This window comes from Saimiri boliviensis, chromosome 9, assembly GCF_048565385.1.
Source record: "Saimiri boliviensis isolate mSaiBol1 chromosome 9, mSaiBol1.pri, whole genome shotgun sequence".
Taxonomy (NCBI): domain Eukaryota; kingdom Metazoa; phylum Chordata; class Mammalia; order Primates; family Cebidae; genus Saimiri; species Saimiri boliviensis.
The window spans coordinates 39,447,005-39,470,419 of NC_133457.1; the positions used below are offsets into that span (position 1 = coordinate 39,447,005).

At 43.8% G+C, this 23,415-nt stretch overlaps 1 pseudogene; it reads right to left on the reverse strand.

Moving 5' to 3' along the window:
• Positions 1–457: 457 nt before the first annotated feature.
• On the reverse strand, positions 458–533 carry LOC120368393 (small nucleolar RNA U3; annotated as a pseudogene).
• Positions 534–23,415: the final 22,882 nt, after the last annotated feature.

A 23,415-nucleotide genomic window follows, 5' to 3' on the forward strand; every position in this document is an offset into this window, starting at 1 on the left:
GATAAAAGAGAAGAGTAAAAAAATAGAAAACAATTGAACTCATCTGCAAGCAAGGATGGAGGAATACAGCCTTGAGAGAGGGCTGTGGAGGAGGGCTGCAGCAACTGGAAGAAATGAAAGCAACTGGAATATAATTGGGAATCATTCTAAGTATTCAGATGTACCATTTTCTTTAGATGCCAAATCTGCATAATTGGTTTCAGCTGCCCAACCCCACACCCAGTGCTTGTTTTGTAACTTTCAACAGTTTGAGGTCTTCAGCACGGAAACATTTGCACCTAATGACAAGTGCCTGATTTCTAAATCAAAATTGCTTTCTGGTTTCCCCAAATTTCAAGTCAGGAAGACTGGACAGCTGAATTAGGAATTAAAGTTTAGTTAAAGGGATTGGAATAGGAACAGCTAAATTAAGAGAAAAAAATATTTATTGTGAAAATGGTTGGATTTTTTGTTTGTTTGTTACGGTGCTCTACACGTTCAGAGAAACTTCTCTAGTAACAAACTATAGAAATGATCCCTGAAAGTATAGTCTTGAAAATGATTTTTGAAGGGTCACTTGTGGTAACCTGTTAGGAATTAGGGAAAATGCTTACACTTTAGGCTTCACTTTCTCTACTTGGTCATTCAAATAGTTTTTCTCAAGAAGAACTTCTTTACATTTGTCTTTCTGTATCACATCAATAGCTTAGTCTTTTTTTTTTTTTTTTGGGTAAGATTTTTAATGTAACACACCATTTTACTTTGTTTACTCTTTCTTGGAGAGAGATAATTCAGAATAAAGTAATCTGAAGGCACTCTATAATAAATAAAGAAGAAAGAGCAATGTTAGATTGATTATTAAGACCTAGCCACAGTCTATGCAATATATGAATTAAATTGATGCAATAAAAGCTATCATACAAGTGGTTCTGAAACATTGGTGTGTATCAAAATCATGCCAAGGTTTCTATAAAAGTTGATTGCTGGCCCCCACTCTCAGAATTTATTTAGTAGGTCTGGGGTGGGGTAATAAAATGTACATTTTAAAGAAATTCTGCGTGGTGCTAACGCTGTTGGTCCAGGGACCTGATTTTGAGAACCACTGTCATACTTTTGCAGAAAAAGTTTTCTGTTTGATCTGGTTTTGGCTTTGGTTTTCATCCTCCTGCAGTTATATATGGTCAGAGTCAGACATTTAGTGAATGGAGGAGGAGGAAGAGGACAGAGTAGGCAGGTATTTGTTGAACACCTGGTATATACTTGCTTCTATTCCAGGCTCTTCACATTCTTAATTGCCTCACTTAATCTTCCCTATGACTGTACAAAGTATGATTTGTTCTCCTGCTCAGCAGATTTAGAAACTGAGTCTTGAAGAGGTTGGGAACTTTCCAAAGGCAGACAGCTAGCAAGTGGCTAAGCTGAAAATTGAACCCCAGTGTGTTGACTGCAAAGACAGTACTACACAAGAGGACTTCAAAACATTCACCACAGTTTGATTCGTTGAATTTCATAGATTTCAGTTCAAATTGACTTGACTTGACTGACACAAGCAAGTTCCTTAATTTCCGGTCCGGTTTCCATTTCGAAAGAGATAAGTACCTGTCTTTCAAGGCTGGTCTACGGATTAAGTGAAGTAACGAATTTGAGGGTGCCTAGGTATAGTTGCTGGCACATAGTAGGTGCTCATTAAAGAGCTCCCATTCCTTTCTTTAGAAATGCAAGTATTTAATTCAAGTTCATCTTAGAAATAAGTGAGAAAACTGTGATTAGGACAGAGACACTCAAATTCTGGCTTGTCCCAGGGACTTTGAAGCAGCTTAGTGGGAGGAAGGCAGCCATTCTGTTTGTCAGTTAATGGGACGTACATTGGTCTTCCAGATTTCTCAGAAGAGCCTACCTCTACCTTTGTCCCATGTCACCCAGCCCCTCTGATGACAGTGGGAGGCTGTACAACTTGTTCTCACCAGTGCAACCAAAAGAAGCCTTGTGCATGTCGACTACTCTCTTGGTTTGGAATTTTACTGCCTTCCCACACGCTTTCACTGGGTAATTCCATTACACTGTTATTTCTGACTCTGTCTTTATTGACTAACTTTTCTCCTGGCTTGAATCAGATTTTCCCACTTCTTTGCATGTCTAGTAATTTTAAAATTAGATGTTGACATTGTGAATGATACTTTGTTGAGGGTTTGGATTTTGTTGTCTAAGTAATGTTGAAATTTGTTTCGGTAGGTGGTAAACTTACTTACAGATAAGCTTGATTTTTTTTCTAGGCTCGATTTCAGCTCCGTTGGGTCTGGTCTAGAGTAGCGTTTACTCTACCACAAAGGCGTGACACTCTGGAGTCTCTCTGAATGCCCTTATATTAAATGAGTCCTCTCTACTCTGACTGAGAGGAGCTCAAAACCTCTCTCAACCATAAATGGGCTCTGAGAATGTTCATCTCAGAACGACCTGAAAGTTGTCTTTTTTTTTTTGGCTTCATGGAGCTTTACCCTAAGTTGGTATGGATTAGGATTCAGTGGAACCCTTGAGGAGAACCTCGCACAGATTTATGGAATGTTTTCTCTGTGTAGCTCCCTCCTCTTTGGTACTCTGGTCCATACATTCCAGCCACCTTAGCCTCCCTCTGTTAGTCAGGGTTCACCAGGATATATCCAGGTATGTAAAAGTATGTTTATTGTGGGAATTGGCTCACTCAATTTTGGAGGCCAAGAAGCCTGTAATATGCTGAGAGAGAGAGAGAGAGAGAGAGAGAGAGAGAGAGAGAGAGAGAGAGAGAATTACCCTTCTTCCTTCTTTCACCTTTTTGTCCCATCAGGATTCTCAGTGGATTGGGTGATGCCCGCCTACACTGGCTCTTCTTTACTCAGTCTACTGATTCTAATGCTAGTCTCTTCTGGAATCATCCTCACAGAAACAGCCAGCCAGAAGTGTTTTACCAGCTCCCTGGGTATCGCTTAACTCAGTCAAGTTGACACATAAACACTTAACCATCAAACTCCCTAAATGCCTATCTTTGTCTATTCCACTCAGTGAAACTTCCAGTTTCTATCTGGCTTCCCTTCCCTCTGCCAAGGTCCATGAATGGCCTCCAAGCAAACCAGGGCAATTGCAGCGAGGGTTCCCCTTGTTTGTCTCTCTTCTCTCAGGTGTCACAGCCCTGCTCTACCCAGGGCTAACTGTGTCATATATTTTGTCTGGTTTTCTAGATGTTTATCGTGGAGGGTATGTCCCGTACCAATGACTACTCCATGAGTGGCTGTAGCAATCTGTGTTTCTTCATTTGCTTCATTCCTACCTGCCTGACGTTTAAGGTGCAATTCAGCTGCCATCTCCCTTGGGCCACCTTTGGGGTTTCCACCAGTTTGACTTAAGGGCTCCTTCATCTACTGAGTTCTGCTTCCTCCTTTTCCCCCTGACTCTACACAACTGTAAGCTTCTTGAAGACATGGATTGTAATATCTCAGTATCTTCAGCCTCTAGTGTGGCACTCAGAGCATAGCGGGTGCTCAATACATGCTCACCGACTAAATGGATACAGTACATGGAATTGTGCCAGGTTCTAGTTTTTTGACTTTAGGATCTATCAAGGGTGCTCCTCATTCATCCTCTACTTATAAGTCCTCTTTCCTGGTCTCTCAAATGTAAGAAAAACTTTCTGCATACCTTCCCCACAACCCTACCCATGGCTAATACAGGAAATATGGAAGAGGTCTGCTCTAAGCCATGTTTAAGGAAACCTTTTATTTTAGATTCGGGGGTACATGTGCAGGTTTGTTACGTGGCTATATTGTGTCGGGCTGAGGTTTGAGATGCGAATTATTCTGTCACCCAGGTACTGAGGAGGGTACCCAATACTTAGTTTTTCAGCCCTTGCCTGCCTCCCTTCCCTCTCTAGTAGCCCCCCACTTTCTATTGTTGCCATCTTCATGAGTACCCAGTGTTTGGCTCCCTGTCCTAAGTGAGAACATGTGGTATTTGGGTTTCTGTTCCTGGGTTAGTTTAGGATTTTGGCTTCCAGCTACATCCATGTTGCTGCAAAGGACATGATGTCATTCTTTTTTATGGCTGTATAGTATTCCACGATACGTTTGTATCACATTTTCTCTAAGTTATTTGTATCCTGCGGCAGACATGACTAACTATCCATCAAAATATGTGACCCATTGCCATAGATAGGATTGTCCCTGAGATAGGGTGGCAAGATTTAGCAAACGAACTTGAAAAATGTGATACCTAGTTAAATTTGAATTTCAGATACAACGTAGGGGACGTTCTTATATTAAAACACCATTCACTTTGGACTGAAACTGGAATTTAACTAGGCGTCCTGTAATTTGTCTGGCAATGCTACACTTGGGAGCAGTTGCTCAGCTAGGGACTAATTATCAGCTTCCTTGCATATGAGTAGTTCTTACCAATGGCGTATAGTGAGAAATGATGTGTAAGGTGTGTCACTCTGGCTGAGGTGGTTAAGATGTGTGTTCTCCACTTCTGCCTATATGCAGATGACCTGTGAGGCCCTAGGGGAGGAGCAGGTCACAAGGACAAAACCTGAGTCCCCACAATGCACATGGACAAGGGCTGCTTTGGACTGTTCTGCGCGTGAAAAATCAACTTCAGTTACATTTGCAAAACTGTGGGGTTTATTTGTTATAGCAGTTAATCATACCCTATTTTATGTTCCATTAAAAATTGATACATAAATGTTTTTTCTAAGGTTCTCTATTGCCTACTTTATAGCTCTAACTGAATATCTCAAAGATGTCTCAAACTCGGCATCTCCAAGCCTGAGTCTGTGATTTCCCCAGCTCCAAATTAACCCTGTGCTCTTTATCTCAGTGGGTTGCATACCCGTCCTTCTAGTCTTGACACCTTTGTGTTTGATACCCTTAGTATCGAATCCACTAATAATGTCTATACATTTTACCTTCTAAATGCATTTTTTCTTTTCCTAAATACATTTTATTTTTATTTGTTGAGATGGAGCTTTACTCTGTTGCCCAGGCTGGAGTGCAGTGGCATGGTCTCAGCTCACTGCAACCTCTACCTCCTGGATTCAAATGATTCTCCTGCCTCAGCCTCCAGAGTAGCTGGGATTACAGGTGCACACCACCATACCCAGCTAATTTTTGTATTTTTAGTAAAGAAGGGGTTTCACCATGTTGGCCAGGCTGGTCTTGAGCTCCTGACCTCAAGTGATCTGCTCGCCGCAGCCTCTCAAAGTGTTGGGGTTACAGGCGTGAGCCACCACACCTGGCCTCTAAATACATTTTAAATTGGCCCACCTCTATTTTCGTTGCCACCATCAGTATCTTTTGTGTGGTCCATGGCTATCGTCCACATTCTCCTTACTCCCTTATTCAGTACAGCCTCTCAGCCAGTCCAGTTTTCTCCCTTGCAGCCTGTGTTGACCTTTTCAAAACCAAGATCTCTTCTGGTCACTCCCCTGGCAAAGACTCTCAGTAGATTCCGATAGTTCTTAGGATATGGATTGGAACCTTTAATGTGGCCTTCAAGGCTCTGCGTGATCTGGGCCCTGCCCGCCTTTGCTGGCTCTTTTTACGCCATGCTCCCTCTTTTCTAGGCGCCAGCCGCGCTAAGCTCCTGCACTTCCTGGAATGCTGCCTGCCTGCTTCCTTTCTCCATGAGCTGTTGTGCGAGGTGCGTTGCCTTCCAACTCTTCGCCAGACAAATCCTCATTTTTTTCAGATTTCAGAACCCAACTCAGTCTGTTTCAGGGAAGCCTTTCCTGACTTCACTAAGCCGGTTTCCACTCTTCTGAATTCTTTTTCTTTTTTTTTTTTTAAAAATTTTTACTTACTTTTTTATCTGGCTTAATACAGGCACATTCTGAGTTCTCATAGCAGCAAGCGGCACTCATTGGTAGCCCTTGCCACAGGACAGAAAATGTCTCTTTGTTTTAGTGCTTATCACTAGATCTTTAGTAAGCATTTGTGTGAGGTGGGGCTTTAGCTTTAATGTTTTCTAAATGAAAGTCCTGTAAATTAGTTCAACCATTGCGGAAGACAGTGTGGTGATTCCTCAAGGACCTAGAAATAGAAATTCCATTTGACCCAGCAATCCCATTACTGGGTACATATCCAAAGGATTATGAATCGTTTTATTATAAGGACACGTGCACACGTATGTTCATAGCGACACTGTTTACAATAGCAAAGACCTGGAACCAACCAAAATGCCCATTGATGATAGACTGGACAGGGAAAATGTGGCACATATACACCATGGAATGCTATACAGCCATAAAAAACGATGAGTTTGTGTCCTTTGTAGGGACATAGATGAACCTAGAAACCATCATTCTCAGAAAACTGACACAAGAACAGAAAGTCAAACACCACATGTTCTCACTCATAGGTGAGTGAGAACAATGAGAACACATGGACACAGGGAGGGGAGCATCACACACTGGGGTCTGTTGGGGAGACTAGGGGAGGGATGGCAGTGGGTAGGGAGGTTGGGGAGGGATAACATGGGGAGAAATGCCAGATAAAGGTGATGGGGATGGAGGCAGCAAACCACATTGCCATGTATGTACCTATGCAACAGTCCTGCATGTTCTTCACATGTACCCCAGAGCCTAAAGTGCAATAAAAAAAATATATATATATATATATATTAAAAAAAGAAAATCCTACTCCTATTGTCCTCATCTCTCTTTTTTTTTTTTTTTTTTTGAGACAGAGTTTCACTCTTGTTAACCAGGCTGGAGTGCAATGGTGCGATCTCGGCTCACCGCAACCTCCACCTCCTGGGTTCAGGCAATTCTCCTGCCTCAGCCTCCTCAGTAGCTGGGATTACAGGAACGCACCACCACGCCCAGCTAATTTTTTGTATTTTTAGTAGAGACGGGGTTTCACCATGTTGACCAGGATGGTCTTGATCTCTCGACCTCGTGATCCACCCGCCTCGGCCTCCCAAAGTGCTGGGATTACAAGCTTGAGCCACCGCGCCCGGCCTGTCCTCATCTCTTGAATAATTCTTCCTCTCTCTATTGATTTTAAATACCATTTTGCCTAAATGTATTCTGATCTGTAATGAGTCTCTTTTCAAATTTCCTCCTGTCTTTCATTTCTTTCGTTTATTATTGCACCAATGGTAGACTGTAAAAATCTTTTAGTAGCCAGTGGATCAAGCCCTACTTACTGTTAAAACATTTCTTTTGGCTTACTGCAACCTCCACCTCCTAAGTTCAACTGATCCTCCTGCCTCAGCCTCCCAATTAGCTGGGTTACAGACCACACCACCACGCCAGCCTAAGTTTTGTATTTTTAGTAGAGACAGGGTTTCACCATGTTGGCCAGGCTGGTCTTGAACTCTTGATCTTAGGTGATCCACCCACCTTGGCCTCCCAAAGTGCTGGGATTACAGGCATGAGCCACCGTACCCCACCTTAAAACATTTATTGACTATCTTCAAACATTTTCTCATCCAGAGGAAACTTATAATCAATTTATCAAGTTTCATTATTAAATCATATTGGGATTTTAATTTAGTTCGCATTGATAATTTATGAAAGAAATGATTCCTTTACAAAAGTGAGCCTTCACATTCAAGGGCATGGAATGTGTTTCCCTTTATTCAGGCCACCTTTTATGTTTGAGAGTGAATTTTTATAGTTTTATTCATATCAGTCTTGTATATTTTTTCAAGTGTATTCTCAGGCATTTAATAATTTTTGTTGCTATGATGAATGGAATTTAAAAAAATTATAATTTCTGGTTGGGCACAGTGGCTTACACCTATAATCCTAGCAGTTTGGGAGGCTGAGGCAGGCGAATCACTTGAGCCCAGAAGTTCAAGACCAGCCTGGGCACTATGATGAAACCTCAGCTCTACAAAAATTCAAAAATTCAGGCCAGGCATGGTGGCTCATGCCTGTAATCCCAGCACTTTGGGAGGCTGAGGCAGGTGGATCATGAGTTCAGGAGTTCAAGACCAGCCTGACAGACATAGAGAAACACCCTCTCTACTGAAAATACAAAAATTAGCTGGGCTTGGTGGTGCACACCTGTAGTCTCAGCTACTTGGGAGGGTGAGGCAGGGGAATTGCTTCAACTTGGGAGGCAGAAGTTGCAGTGAGCCGAGATTGTGCCAATGCACTCCAGCCTTGGTAACAGAGTAAGACTCCATCTCGGAAAAAAAAAAATCAAATATGTGCTTGTCATGGTTTTGTGCACCTGCTGTCCTAGCTATTCAGGTGGCTGAAGTGGGAGGATTGCTTGAGCTGAGGAGGCAGAGGCCGCTGTGAGCCAGCTTGGGTGACAGAGCGAGACTCTTATAATAACATGAAATAAAATACTACAAATTTTAATTGCTTGTTAATGGTAAATAAGAATGTGCTTGTCTTTTTTTCTTTCTTTCTTTCTTTCTTTCTTTTTTTTTTTTTTTTTGAGATAGGGTCTCGCTCCAGTGCCCAGGCTGGAGTACAGTGGCACAATCTTGGCTCACTGTGACCTCTACCCCTTGGGTTCAAGCGTTCCTCCTGCCTCAGCCTCCCAAGTAGCTGGGATTACAGGTGCACACCACTACGCCCAGCTAATTTTTGTATCTTTTGTAGAGATGGGGGCCTCACCATGTTGTCCAGGCTGGTCTCAAACTCGGGCTCAAGTGATCCCCCTGCCTCAGCCTCCCAAAGTGCTGGGATTACAGACATGAACCACTGTGCCTGGCCTGCTTCTGCATTCTTTTGCCACCTCTACCACAGAGATGGGCCTCTTTCTGTGCCCTGGGGGTGCCTTATGTATTACTCAGCCGCAATATGCATTGCAACATGCTATGATGTGTTTATATTTGTTTTCCCCACCAGACCAAGAGAACTCTGAGACATATCCCATTCATCTCTCATTCCCAGTGATTGGGGCAGAGTATGAGCCAAGTAAATATTGAATGAATTGATGAAAAATAATAGAGAACAACAATGCTTAAGTTGTTCATATAATAACATCAGAAGTGTCAAAGACTGGACAAAAAGTCATTGTCTTACTCAGGTGAGTTCATCCTGGCTTGCCTGGGACTTTCCCAGTTTTGGCACTGATTCATGGGGAATCCCTGGGACATTTACAACTGCAAGAAGTTTGTTTTGTGTTTTTGAGACAGCGTTTCACTCTGTTGCCCAGGATGAAAGTGCAGTGGGGCAATCTTAGCTCACTGCAGCCTCAACTTTCAAGCGATCCTCCTGCCTTTAGCCTCCCGAGCAGCTAGGACTACAGGCGCCTGCCACAATGCCCAGCTAATTTTGGTATTTTTTTTTCTAGAGACAGGGTTTTGCCACGTTGCCCCAGGCTGGTCTAGATCTCCTGACCTTAAATGATTTGCCTGCCTCAGCCTCCCAAAGTGCTGGAATTACAGGTGTGAGCCACCGCACCTGGCAAGACAGAGATTTATCCATCCGACTCATGGCCCCCATTAGTTGAGGTTTGCCTGTGGGTTGGTAACTCTCCCTGTGAGCCCTTGATGAAACCGCTGGGCTCTGGAGTACTGGAGAAGTCCCAGCGTCTGCTTGAGGGGAAGCACCATCATTGGCGGGTGCGTTGAAGCCTGTGAAGATCTGAGGTAAAATGGGGAGCTGAGAGACGTGAGTTGGGGTGTTAGAGGTGTCTACATGCGCTAGCCTCAGGATTTGTCCTGAGTCTGGCTGTTTGGAATTCCGTCTCTAATATCTGCTCTTGTGTGTGTATGTATGTGTGATACACCCTGAGATTTCTTCTAAAAGTGGAGCACAGAAAAACAGTCAGCTTATGTGCTCATTGCAGTCTGTCAGTTTCATATTAATCAAAGTGTGATTTAGACAGAGGAGGTCTTCACCTTGAGCCTTCTCCTGGGCTGATGAATTGCTTCTTCTCCTCCTGTTTGCAGGGTAGGAGTAAATTTCTATTAGTATATTGAGAGCCAAAGAGTAAATCTTTGTCCAGAGAAGGCAAACTAAGTAATTGTGAAAGACAAAATACATGACATTCAAGTGCAGCGGAGAGTCATTAATTAATTTGAGACTGAACCTGAAGGAATCATTTGAATACAAGTGTGTGCCAGCTCAGCTATTAATTAATCTGAGGCTGAGCTTTGTTTAAAAGGGAAGATGTTGATTTTTCAAGCCAGCCTAGATAAAGAACAGTTCATGATTGGATTGAATTGATGCTACTTGTAGGCTTTATCAGATTGAATCAGGCCAGTGGTGCTTTTTCTCTTAATAAAGAGCTCTCTCTTTATTCTATTTATTATTAAAAGTTATTTTATTACCAACATTAAAAAAGTGAAATAGGACACAAAGTCTTAAAATTTAACAATCTGGCTGGGCGTGGTGGTCCGTGCCTGTAATCCAAGCACTTTAGGATGCCGAGGCAGGGGCATCTCCGGAGCCCAGACGTTCGAGCCTCTGGGCTCGAACATAGGGAGATCCCATCTACATTAAAAAAAAAAAATGGATAAAAACGTTTAGCCAGGTGTCATGGTACATGCCTATAATCTCAGCTACTTGGAATTAACTGAGGCAGGAGAATTGCATGAGCCCAGGAGTTGAGGGTTGCAGTGAACTATGATCACACAGCTCTACTCCAGCCTGGGTAACAGAGCTCAAAAAACAAAACAAAACAAAACAAAAAGTTTCCTATCCTATCCACACCCTTAGTGTTGTTTCTGGGAGAGACCCACTTTTTATCTATGCAGCAGTTACATCTGGAATTCCTAAATACTATCGTGATTTGTTTATTTTAGACTTTTAAAGATTGATTGGTTGACTTCCACTTATGGCAGAAGAGCATTTAGCTCTTACAGGACTCCCACCCAACCCTGTCATTCAGCTGATTTGCTCTTCGTCTCCTGATACGGTCTAGTGAGTGTTTCTGGTTAGAGTAATATTCAGTGTTTATGTGATTATGCCTATGTAAATATTGTTTCCATGTACATATTATTTGCCACTAACCAACTATTGCAGTAAAATTACACTTCCTTTCTCTTTGCTTTTATGAGACAGAGTCTCACTCTGTCGCCCAGGCTAGATTGCAGTGGCATGATCTTGGCTTACTGAAATTTCCGCCTCCCAGGTTCAAGTGATTCTCCTGCCTCAGCCTCCCAAGTAGCTGGGGTTACAGGCATGCACCACCATGCCCATCTAATTTTTGAACTTTTTAGTAGAGATGGAGTTTCACCATGTTGGCCGGGCTGGTCCCGAACTCCTGACCTCAGATGATCCGCCCACCTTGGCCTCCCAAAGTGCTGGGATTACAGATGTGGGCCACCACGCCTGGCCTCATATTATTTTTTCCCAAGTTGTTAATTGCATCAACATTTGCTTAGTTTTCTTTGAACCTATTGCTAATGCGTCACACACCTTCCAGCAGATAACTCGACAGTCTCACTCCCCGACCTCCCAGACCTCCCTCCTGGTGTCCTCCAGCTCAGATCTGGACTCTGTGCTCTCTGGGCCTGCTGTCCTCCTGCAGCTTCTTTTCATCCTATAACTTCTCCCTCTGCTCTACTCTGTTGGCTCTCCTGTTTCTTAAATCCTGTGCCTTCCTCTGCTTTAGCTATTTTTCTCCATTTCTCCCTAGAAGCTTTTCTAATCTCTTATTTATTCCTGCTCTTTTGAGATCCTGCAATGATTGTGGGGGATGTCTTTTAAAATTTACTGTGCCTGGTTCTAAATGGTCATTTTTTATCCAAAGATTCACTTGTTCCAGTTCTGTAACTATTCCTATTTTTAAATTTCTTCCTCCCAATATTTTTCAGTTTTCATTTCTAGAACTCCAATTATTTGGATAGTGAACCTTGTCAGCTGAACCTCTCATTTCTCATTCTTTTCTGTCCATTTCACTCATTTTATTTCCTTTCTTTCTATTTATAACTGGGGAGATCTCTTTGATTTCCTTTTCCAACCTTCCTAGTGATTTTTAATTGTGACTAACGTAGTTTTAGTTTCCAAGAGCTCTTGATATTTCTTGTTCTTTGTTGCGTTTTTAAAAAAAGGCAGCCTGCCTTTCATTCATGAATGTGACAGTGTCTCTTGTGACTATGTCTATGATTTTGTTGTATTTTTTTAATAAGTTGCTTTTTTTTGATGTTCTGCATAGCCCAGTTTCTTCCTATGCTTTTCTATTTGTTTGCTTTGCTCTCTGTATTTTATGTTCAAGGCTGTCTTTGTTATTTTATTTTATTATTATTTTTGAGACTGAGTTTCGCTCTCGTTGTCCAGGCTGGAGTGCAGTGGTGGCATGATCTCTGCTCAATGCAACTTTCACCTCCTGGGTACAAGCGATTCTTATGCCTCAGCATCCTGAGTAGCTGGGATTATAGGCACCTGCCACCATGCCCAGCTAATTTTTGTGTTCTTAGCTGAGACAGGGTTTCATCATGTTGGCTAGGCTGGTCTTGAACTCCTGACCTCAGGTGATCTGCCTGACTTGGCCTCTCAAAGTGATGGCATTACAGGCATGAACCACCACGCCCGGCCTATTTTATTTATTTTTTTGAGTCAGAGTCTTATTCTGTCACCAAGGCTGGAAGTGCAGTGGTGTGATCTCAGCTTACTGTAACCTCTGCTTCCTGGGCTCGTATGACTCTCCTGCCTCAGCCTTCTGAGTAGCTGGGACCACAAGCGTGCACCACCACACCCAGCTAATTTTTGTATTTTTAGTAGAGAGGGGGTTTCACCATGTGGATCAGGCTGGTCTTGAACTCCTGATGCCAAGTGATCTACCTCCACTTGGCCTCCCGAAGTGCTAGGATTATGGGTGTGAGGCATGGTGCCCAGTGCAAGGCTGTCTTTAAATGTCAGGTTAGCCTAAACCAGGGATCTGTTAGAATGAAGACTGAGGCTCTGAGAAAATAATTGGCAACTCTGTGAGCATTGATGAGGCTTGCTCGTTGGTGGCTGTCGTTTCGGAGTGATCTGGTAGGAAGCTGGCTTTTTCACTGGGAGATTCCAAGATTTTAGTACCTGGCCGTCTTTCCTCTGGGCTTGCCCAGTTTCTCTTGACAAGGATCTTTTTATCCCACTTGGAGGTTCCCCAGCTTGGCTGTGAAATTTCTGGGAGATTGGCTGGGAAAGGAAGTTGGGAGGGATTCTTATCATTCAGGAGGCAGACTTTGTGAAAATCCACTGCTTGTAATACAGGACCTCACCCCCAACTCTCCACTATACCTGAATTTCAAGTGTGGAGCTTCTCTTGTACATTTCCCCAGAGGTTAGAACATTCTTTCCCTGCAGGGGTCAGGGAGAGTGTAAGCCTGAGATCTAACTGTCCCTGATGTAGACTTTCAGTCAAAACTCTTGCTTTTCAGTATGTGCCTCCCAAATTCCCCTTCAAGAAAGGACCCGCTGCCCCAGTTTCTTTTGGCAGACAGCCTTCAGCTGTCGTTCCTTCATGGACTGTCTCAGACCAAGGTTGTGTCCTTTCCTGGTGGGCCACATCCAGCTACTGATGGAGGAAGAGATACAAAGGCCTGGCCATGTTCTCTTTACCTGGTGTAATTCAGATGGGCCATTTAGCTCCAGGGCTCAGCATCAGGTTAACTGAGGCTGCTGGACCTATGTCAGAGGCTTGGGTTCCCTTCCGCTTGATCTCTTCCTCTCTCTTTTTCAGAGGTGTTGATTCCAAGAGTGCTCTCTAATGTATATCATATCCTCTGAACTCCCTCCAGACTCTGCTTCTCAGGGAGATAACCCCCCTGTCAACAGCCTAGGCTTAGTTTTCTGGCTAACTTCCTATTTCTGTAGCCAAGGCAACCCTCATAGGGGCTGACAGCTGGAGGCACTTCCAGCAGCTGGGCAAAAAGTCCTTCCTTGAAGGGGGATCTGGAAGACACATCATTGTCCATGAGGCTGGACATCTCTCCATCCAGATGAAATGCACTGGGTTGGGGCAACTTAACTAAGGGTACTCATTCTCAGGGGTGGAGGAGGAAGTAGACTATTATAGAATAAGTGGAATAGGCTTTGGACTCAACTGGATTTGAGTAATCTTCAATGGGCCACTTGAAAACTGTGACTTTAGACAAGTTACTTCACCTTTCTGGATTTCATGTTCTTTTTAATCTTTTTCTTTTATAAAGAAATGGGGTTTTGCTGAAGTGTAGTGGTTAGTCACAGGCCCATTATAGTGTACTGTAACTGAGAACTCCTGGCCTCAGTTGATCCTCCCGCCTCAGCCTCCTGCGTAGCTGGGGCAACAGGTGTGAACCACAGTGCCTGGCTCTGGGTTTCATTTTACTATTTGTAAAATATAAAAAATCATGCCCATCTCTTAGAGCTGTTGTGAGGGTATGTAAATAATTTATGAAAAGCTCCCAGAGTAGCAGCTGGTGCATAATGGTGCTCACACAGATACTCTGTTTTCCATCTTCCTGAGTAAAGCATAAGGAATAAGAGGATGTTGACATGCCTGGTTCACACTAGGTATCATCATATGGAAAATGTTTATGGGCCAATCTATTGGAAGGTTTCTGGCAATGTGTTACGGAGCGCTACTCTTATTCCTAAAATGTTTTTAAAAATTACACAAGCACTGCAAAACTATATTCTCATTGTAATGTACTCAAGTAGATAAATCTGAAGTTACTGTTGATCATCTCCCCAGAGTCATTACTGTTACCAGTTTCGTGTGTCTCTTCTAAGACTTTTTTGAAATACATTTGCATAATAAATGGACATAGAGGAAGATTCAATTCTGCTTTTACAAATATGGTAGCACACTTTATATATGTTCTGCAAATTGCCTTATTCTCAACGCAAATTTGCATATTAAAAAGGCTACAATTATTTATTTATTTATTTAACTACTTCCCCTGTTGGTTCCATTACAGGAGGCAATAGGGAAATTTCGAGTGTTTTCTCTATCACAAACAGTGATGACTGTCTTTATTCCTGTGGTCACAGGATCCTTTGGGTGTTGCTTTACCTGCCAGAAACCCCTGTGGCTGGTGGTGCCTCTGCTTAAGTTTTGCTCGTGCCTGCTGGTCTTGTTCCGCTCACTTGGCCCTGCAGGCTGTGCTCTGCTTGTCATACCAGCCCGGATCCCACGCCTGTCAAGGGTGAGCCAGGCGTGGGGCAGTGTGGGGTGTGTGAAGCAAGTGAGCACAGAGTGCAGGGTCCGGCCACTGTGCATAGCCAGGCATGCCAGCTGCTGCAGTGGGGCAGGCAGCTCGGGGCGCTGGCACAGGCGCTGGCTCTGTGTGAGGCTGTGGCTGAACCAGAGGTACCGCAAGTAGCTTCTGCTGCCAGCATCAGCGTCTGGACACGGGGAACATGGTGGCGCCTGTAAGCCCAGAGATGCCAGGAACCACAGGGCCCCCAAAGAGGGTGTTACCGCATGTCACAGCCCTGACTCAGGGAGCCCTGAGGTTTGGGCTCCTAGAAGGGCTGCAGCTCTTCTCTCCTTCTCGCCCGCAGCATGGTGAGTGGGGTTGGGAGGGATGTTTTGGGCGGGGGTTGGGGGGCATGTTTCAGCCTGTTTGTGTTACAGCTTTTTCAGTCCCTCTGCTTCACTTTGGCCCACAGCTCCTGGGATGGTGCGGCCCCACAATTGCTTCCTGTTGGTGGGGGGTTGCCTGGTATCGGGGGCGGGCAGGAGGGCTACAGTGTTACAGCTCTGCGAGGTCTGAGCCCCTGGAAGAGTTGCCACTCTTCAGTCCTGCAGTCTGAGAGCTCAGAGAGCCAGCCAGGCAGCGTTACCGTTCCTTTCCCTCCTGCTGTTCGGCGGGTGCTGAGTTCTTGTTTCGTGTCCAGGAAGAATGAGGTTATGTGGACAACTGGAGGGTGAGCAAGGCAGAGAAGTGCTTGCTGGGTGACCAAACAGCTCTCAGCAGACGAGAGACCTGAAGTGGGTGGCTCCTATTTGCGGGCAGGTCGTCCCCAGGTGTGTCTGAGTCAGGCGGAGTCCAGGCTTTTCATGGGCTCAGAGTGGAGGAAGTGTGTGCTGATTGGTCCACGGGCAGGTGGTGAAAAGCACCGCTTGATTGGCCAAAAGGCATCACGGAAGTTCTCCCTCCAGCTCGTGGAATTCACCCGGAAGCGGAACTGGCAGCCTGGCCCCCAAGCTTCAGGCCTTCCCTGACTTGAAGGTGGGATTTCATTGGAGACCCACTCTTTCCCTCTTAGGAACCTGTCTGCCTCCTGTGCCATCAACACACCATCCGCAGCACTCAGGGTGTCCACATCAAGCGGTGCCTGCAGGCTTGGCTGAGCTACCCTCAGCCCTCTGGTCTCCCTCCCTTGCTTGTCAGCATCCGAAGTTTCCAGAAGGGGCTGAGGCAGTGGGGGACTGGTGTGTCATCATTGCCTCAAATGTGTGCACACCTGGTTGGGTCGTGAGAGTGCCCAGGCTCGGCTCTGGGGACCTGTCTACAATTTTGCTCTGGTGCGGAGTTGGCGCTGGGAGTGGGAAGGGGCCAGGGAGTGTGAGCAGCCACCTCTGAGCCTGAGGGGGCTTCCCCGCCCCAGAGAGCAGGGATGTCCTGGTCTAGAGTCATAGTTGGGCAGCGGCAGCTGTGCCTGGGAGTGAGGTCTCTCACCCTGCAAACTTGGTAGGGCAGAGGGCTCCCACTGGGATCACCTGATCCTGACCCCCACTGGCTCCACGGAGCGCACAGCCCTGGCCGCGCGTCCCCTGCTGCAGCTGGTGTTCTCACAGTGGCCATTCCAGATGGGCCCTGGCCCCTATCACTGCCTTTTTGTGGATGTGTCAGTGCTTCTCTAGTAGAGATAATTAATGGAAATCCTGAATGAAAAGCTAAACACATCTAAAATTTCAATAGATTTTGCAAATTGCCTTTCCCAAAAGTCTGTAATCTCACTAGAGCAATGAGAGTTCTTCCCCATCCTTGCCAACATTTGAAATCATAAAACTTTTTAATGTTGATAATCAAATGAGCCTTAACTGGTTTCTCATTGTTATTTAATTTCCATTTTACTGACCACTAGCGAAATTGAATGCATTTTCTTATGTTTATTGTTCATCGGTTTTCTACTTCTTTGAATTGTTCATTTGTCATTTTGTATTGGGTTTGCTTTATTCATCTGTAGAAGTACTTAATATATTCTGGATATTAATCTTTTCTTATAAACATTACAAACAGATTCTGTAATCTGTCTCCTCTTAAACTCTATTATGGTGTTTTTGTTGTGTAGGAATTTTAAATTTGGATGTTGTCAAATTTATTAATATTTTACTGTCCAGTTATTATTTTATTTTTTTTTTAGAGGCACGGTCTTGATATGTTGCCTAGTCTGGTCTCAAACTCCTGGGGCTCAAGCAATCCTGCCTCAGATTCCTAAAGTGCTGTGGCTATAGGTGCAAGCCACCACATCCAGCCCAGATTTTATAATTTAAAATCTGACAAAAGTTGCAACGAGGTAACTTAATACAAGATCAAAACTCAGGCAGAGGCGCTGCCAGCCACAGAGGTTTCTGACAGGTGAAGCAACACCCAAAGGATCCTGTGACTGCAGGAATATAGACAATCATCACTGTTTGTGATAGAGAAAACACTAGAAATTTCCCTATTGCCTCCTGTAATGGAACCAATAGGAGAAAAAATTAAATAAATAAATAAATAAATGTAGCTTTTAAAAATATACAAATTTGAATTAAGAGAATAAAGCAATTTGCAGTATTCCATGGTATATATGTGACACATTTTCTTCATCCAGTCTGTCATTGATGGGCATTTGGGTTGGTTCCAGATCTTTGCTATTATAAATCGTACTGCAGTAAACATATGTGTGTATAATCATGTATTTTAATAGGTTGTTTACTTGTGTAACAGGAAGCTGAGAGGCTCTTTCTGTCTAAAACTATCAAGAGGACCCAATGTGGGTTGAAAGTGATGCTAAGTCTCTCCCCGTATGCTAGGAAGGCTGCTGACAGTTGGGCCTAGTAGCCACTCCAGGGCTTACTGAGGGATAGCTTGCTTGGAAATGCTACTACCCAGCACTGTTTCAAGTTTTAAATAAAGTCTGGGAGGACAGAAGGGGTTCATTTTGAGAATCACAGGTTGTCTGCCGGGTGGGGAGGGCTGTGGCTTTTCTCATCCTTTCCTGTGGTTGCTCTCCTTTCTCTTCAAGCCAAGTGGAGCTGCAACTCCTTAGAATATAATTCAAGGATTGGAAACATCTGCAAGAATGGGGGCCTGGATCCCACTTCTCAGGTGAAAGATTGCAAAGCACAACGGACTAGGATTTGTTGTTGAACCCTGGGGCCGCCAGAGCAGGACAAACCACTGGCAAGAAATGATGGCGTGAGCTCGAAGCAGCTTACTGATACCTAAGGAGAAAGGAATGCTTTCCAGGCAAAGAGACTGTAGCAGGAAGCTGCTGTGGAGACTCTGCCAAGGCAAGAGCTAAGAGGGCATCTGAAAGAGGTTAAGCTGGGGTGGGATCTTCCATGTCAGCAACCCTGCACTACAGAAAGCACCCCCACCAAGGGCCTCCTAGAGGATGTACTTGCTGTGCTCCGTGAGGGCTCAAGAATCAGTTATATAAGATACTTTTCTTAATTCATCCTCTCTGCCCCAGCACACAAGAGGGAGAGAAAGAAGGTGCTCCAGAAGCAGACCATGCCACCCGCTGCTTTGTTACTCCTGGGTCCAGCCTGACCTGGGAGAAGAGAGAACATTTATGTCTGAGTTTAAAAATGGAATTTTAATAGCTGAAAATGACCAGAAAGCTACAGGATCTGCCTGAGATGTTGTTATGAGAAGAAGCAACATGAGATAGGGTCATCAGGGAGAGTATTTGAATAAAAATAAAACGATTTCGTCTTTGTATGCTACATGGCTCACACTACTCCATAAACTGGTTATGCTTGTTCTAACACTTGTCTTTATCTTGCTTTGGATTGTAAGCTCCTTAAGGGCAAGACTTTGTAGCTCCAGCTGGCACATGGTAGGTCTTCAATAAGCATTTGTTGAACAAATGGATAAAATAAGTAAACGAATTCATGAATACAGCAACATGACCAAGAGAAGTCAGTCATCTCATATAGTGAATTATTTTGGATACTGATATACTAAGATTTATTGCGTTATTGAGAGATGAATTGGTTTGGATCTAATCAAGATTGAGAAAGCATACAACAATTTGAAAAAGGAAAGTTTAATGTAAAGGATTATTAAATATAATGAGATTATATAACAAGTGATTGCTAATAAGAAGTAAAGAGATCTCTAAGTTATATAAGAATAGCAGATATGGCTGGGTGCGGTGGCTCATATCTCTAATCCCAGCACTTTGGGAGGCTGAGGTGGGTGGATTGTTTGAGCTCATGTTCGAGACTAGCCTGGGCAACATGGTAAAACCCCATCTCTACAAAAAACACAAAAATTAGCCAGGGATGGTGGTATGTGCCTGTAGTTACAGCTACCCGGGAGGTTGAGGTGCGAGGATGGTTTGAGCCCAGGAAGCAGAGCTTGCAGTGAGCTGAGATGACACCACTGCCCTCCAGCCTTGGCAATAGAGCCAGATCTTAACTCAAAACAAACAAATGAGCAAACAAACAACAACACCAACAAAATGAAACAAAAAGCATATATAAGGAGCAGAGCAGTCATCACCCCTACGGCTGAGAACATTTGCCCAAGGAAGAGCCTATTCTCCCAGGGCTGAGCTCTAAAACCTTGTTGGCAAGGGTAGGATCATGGCTCACTGAAGGGTAGAGAGGTTGCTGTGAGGCCTCACTGGTGGAACTTGATGGAAATCACCCTCTAGGGTGCCAGGAAAAGTTGGTCATGGGAAGATATGTCACCAGAGGTATGATGCTACAAGACCACATAAGTTGGATGCCAGGTGTTACAAGTTGTCATTCATTATAGGAACTGGGTGCAGGGGAACTGTGTGTGCTGCAAGAATTAGATGTTGGAAAAGCTGCTCCTACTGCAAAAGCCAGATGCTAGATCCTTCTAAGAGAGCATAACAGATCAAGGAAGCTGTCAAAGAACAAAATTTCAACAAATCGAGCTTAAAGAGCGAATTGACTTTCACTAGTGATTCATGAACTGGGCAGTATCCCACCTGCAAAATCGAAAGGCGCTCTGCTAAGCTGGGCAGAAAGGGAGGGATTTATGGGCAGAAAAGCTGAAGACAGCCTTTGAATTGGTTTAAAGAAAGGCAGGAGACCTATCCTCATGTAACTCTCACAATCACCCTGTGAGCTGGATGCTGTGATCCCATTTTATAGTTGGATAAACTGAGGCTTCAGAGAGAGTATTTGCTCATGACACACAGCTAGGACTAACTGGAAAGGTTTGGTCTAGAACCCGGACTGTTTCTACAGGCTTTGAAGACATGTTCTATGATGCTACAGAATTTCTTAGATGCTGCAAATAATTTTTTTTTTTTTTGAGAAGGAAACTTTGAAAGTTAATTTATGGAAACAAGTAACTTTGGTTTTCAGGTCCTAACTTTTGTTTTCACATTGTTTCTCTTTTTCTTCTCTTTAAAAGCCACTTACTAAGGTATGAATGACATAAAAATATACATATTTAATGTGTACAATGTTTAAAAATGACCTGCACTTGGCTTCTCATCTGTCTATACCAAGATGGTAGAGAAGAGATTATTCCATTCTTCAGATTTGACTCAGTTGAAAGGAGTCAGTGGAATTCTTTGTCAGACAGTAGTGCCTGGCCTGGAAGGCTGCTAAACACCTTTCTTTTTCTTTTTCTTTTTTTCTTTTTTCTAAAGAGGTGGGGTCTTGCTATGTTGCCCAGGCTGGTCTTGAACTTTTGGGCTCAAGCAATCCTCCTGCCTCAACCTCCCAGAGTTCAGAGATTACAGACATGAGCCACCGCGCCTGTCCACTAAACACCTTTCTATTCTAATACCTAGGATCCTACCTACTACAGAATCTAAAGAGGGCTCAACCTACCTTGAAATGTATGTGTACAGAAATGTATAAATGCATAGGGACACCTACCATGGGTGTAAAAAGGAATATTACTGGAATATGGGAAAAGGAAAAAAAATCTGAGAACAGAATAAAGTGTTGTGAAACCTACTGAAACAAAAAAAGTAATTATGCTTTCTGGATGAGGCTTTCTCCTTGGTGTCAAGTAGTTACAGAATGCATTCCTTTTCGAAAAAGGTTGCTAAGGAAAGAAAGGAACCCTCCCTTTTGCCCACTGCTGACTGAATATAAAGTCTGTGGAATGGAATTTTGCCTAATCAGCCTTGCTTTCTAAGCTTTCACACAATCAGCAGTGTTGGCTTCTTCTGAGGCCTCATTTTAATCTTCATGGATTTCTGGAAACTGAAGCTTTGCCCAGACGGAGACAAGCAGCTCTATCTACCCTTTCAAACGTTAGTTTATTTCTTATTTTGGGTTGACTATTTCCAAACATAAACCAGTTTCCGTACTGCTTGTCCTCATATAAGGGCTTATAATTCTCTCTAGAGGGTTTTACATGAAAATGTCCATATGTCATAGTTTTAGAAAACAATATTTTGAGCAGTGAGATGCGAATGGGTTGTATCCAAGTCCTGTTGCAGTTGGAAAATTCAACTTTTAAAGTATAACTGTTAGAGGCAGTGTGGCAGAGTGGCTGTAAGTATGGACTCTGTTGTCAGGCAGACTGGAGTTTGAATCGCATTTTTGTTCATTTTTTTTTTTTTTTAAATAATCTTTACTAAGTGACTTATCCTCTCTGAGACTCAGTTTCATTACCTGGAAAATGGAGGTAACTGGTATCTCCTGTTGATTCATGTTTTAACATGAGGTAAAACTTATTTTACAAATTAAATGGCTTTGAGTACCTTTCCTCCAGTTTCTGGGAAAAGCATCCTTGGCTAGACTCTGCCTTTCTAGAGCAATGGTTCATTCTTCTCCTCCCTTCTCTGCCTTGTAGGCTGACCTCTAAGGCCTTTGCAGCCAATGGGAAGCATCAGGGGGATTTGCAGGGTAGCGGGGAGTGCAGTCAGCAGGTATTTCCCACCTTCTCTGGATTCTGATAACTACTCTCTTCCCTTAACTGTTCACAGGTGCTAAGAGCCAATGTCCTCAGCTAATCCAGGTTAGGTAACCTTTCTTGGTTTCCATTAAACTCACGTGACTCTTTATAAATAAAGCCTTTATTAAGCCCTCCTCAGTCTGTCCATCTGAAAGTGCTCTCAGTTTCCTGCTGAGAGCCTGATAGATGCAGGGCTCTCTCCCAGAATTTCCTTCAGGACTTCTGGGGAATACCTTCTCGATTCCAAATTCAGTTCTGGTTGCCATTGCTTGCTTAATGAGCCAGTTTGGGTGCCTGATGATGCCACCAGGTATCACCGCTGAAACAGAAGCAGTCTGGTTGCCCCGTGCCCACCTTCTAGTTTGCTCCCTAAACATCTGGGATAAATTGCATCCAACCCACCTCCTGTGACCTGGTTGACCACAAAAGAGCCTGGTGTGAACAGTCCTTGCCTGGCCTGCAGTCACCTTCAGTAGATCATCAGCCATAGGAGGGAGACACTAATGCTGCCCAGGACATTCCACTTGCTTTGGTCTGTGTTCTTGGATGTCAAGTGCACATCAATGACACAGGCTTGACCCCAGTTACTAGTCTAGTTATGCATCTCATAGAATCCTCTCTCCTCTGTCTCTCAAGAACAGACATTACTCTTAAAGCCTGCTGGCAGGGCCACAGGGCAAATAATATAGACACACGCTTTGTGTGGAACTATTTCTCTCACCACCAGGAGTTCTTTATGTGGTTCCATGGAGTCTATGGATAGAATTGTGATTCAACACAACTGGTTTCCTTTGTAACCTTCTATACTTTATTTTATGAACTTGCACACATAATTCTGAGAAGACATCTGTAGACTTCACAAGATTGCCGAAGAGGGTCACGGCACAAAAAAGACAAAGAACCCGATAGTCTAGCAGGCTACATCCCACCCTAAGGAGCAACAAATCTTCCCGGGAAGGTGACATGGGCCTATTCACACCCACTTTGCACGGTGGTTCAGTGAGATGATAGATGGAAAGCACTCCGTTTCTGCTTGCTTACCACGGCCAGGCACTGTGCTGTTACCATTCTTGTATCATGTCAAAACCTAAGTGCTTCAGTCAAAGCAAGAATCTACTAAAATATCAGAATATGGGGAAAAGATCCCCCTTTTCCAATTTCCCCAGCGTTTTTGGGTGATATGCTCTTGGTACGGTCTTCCTATGGGCTTCTGTTTCCAGGAGCAGTGTAGGTGGGTCATGTCTCTTCTTCCTTTCTCAATTCCAGCATGCAAAACAACTCCCAACCTCCCTCCCTGCCCTGCCTTCCAAGACTCAAGTGCATTTCTGCCAGAAACCAAAGTAGTAAAACACCTGCCTGTAGTAATGACTTTACCAGTTAATCTTTTTTTTTTTTTTTTTTTTTTTTTTTTTTTTTTTTTTTTTTTTGAGACGGAGTTTCGCCCTTGTTACCCAGGCTGGAGTGCAATGGCGC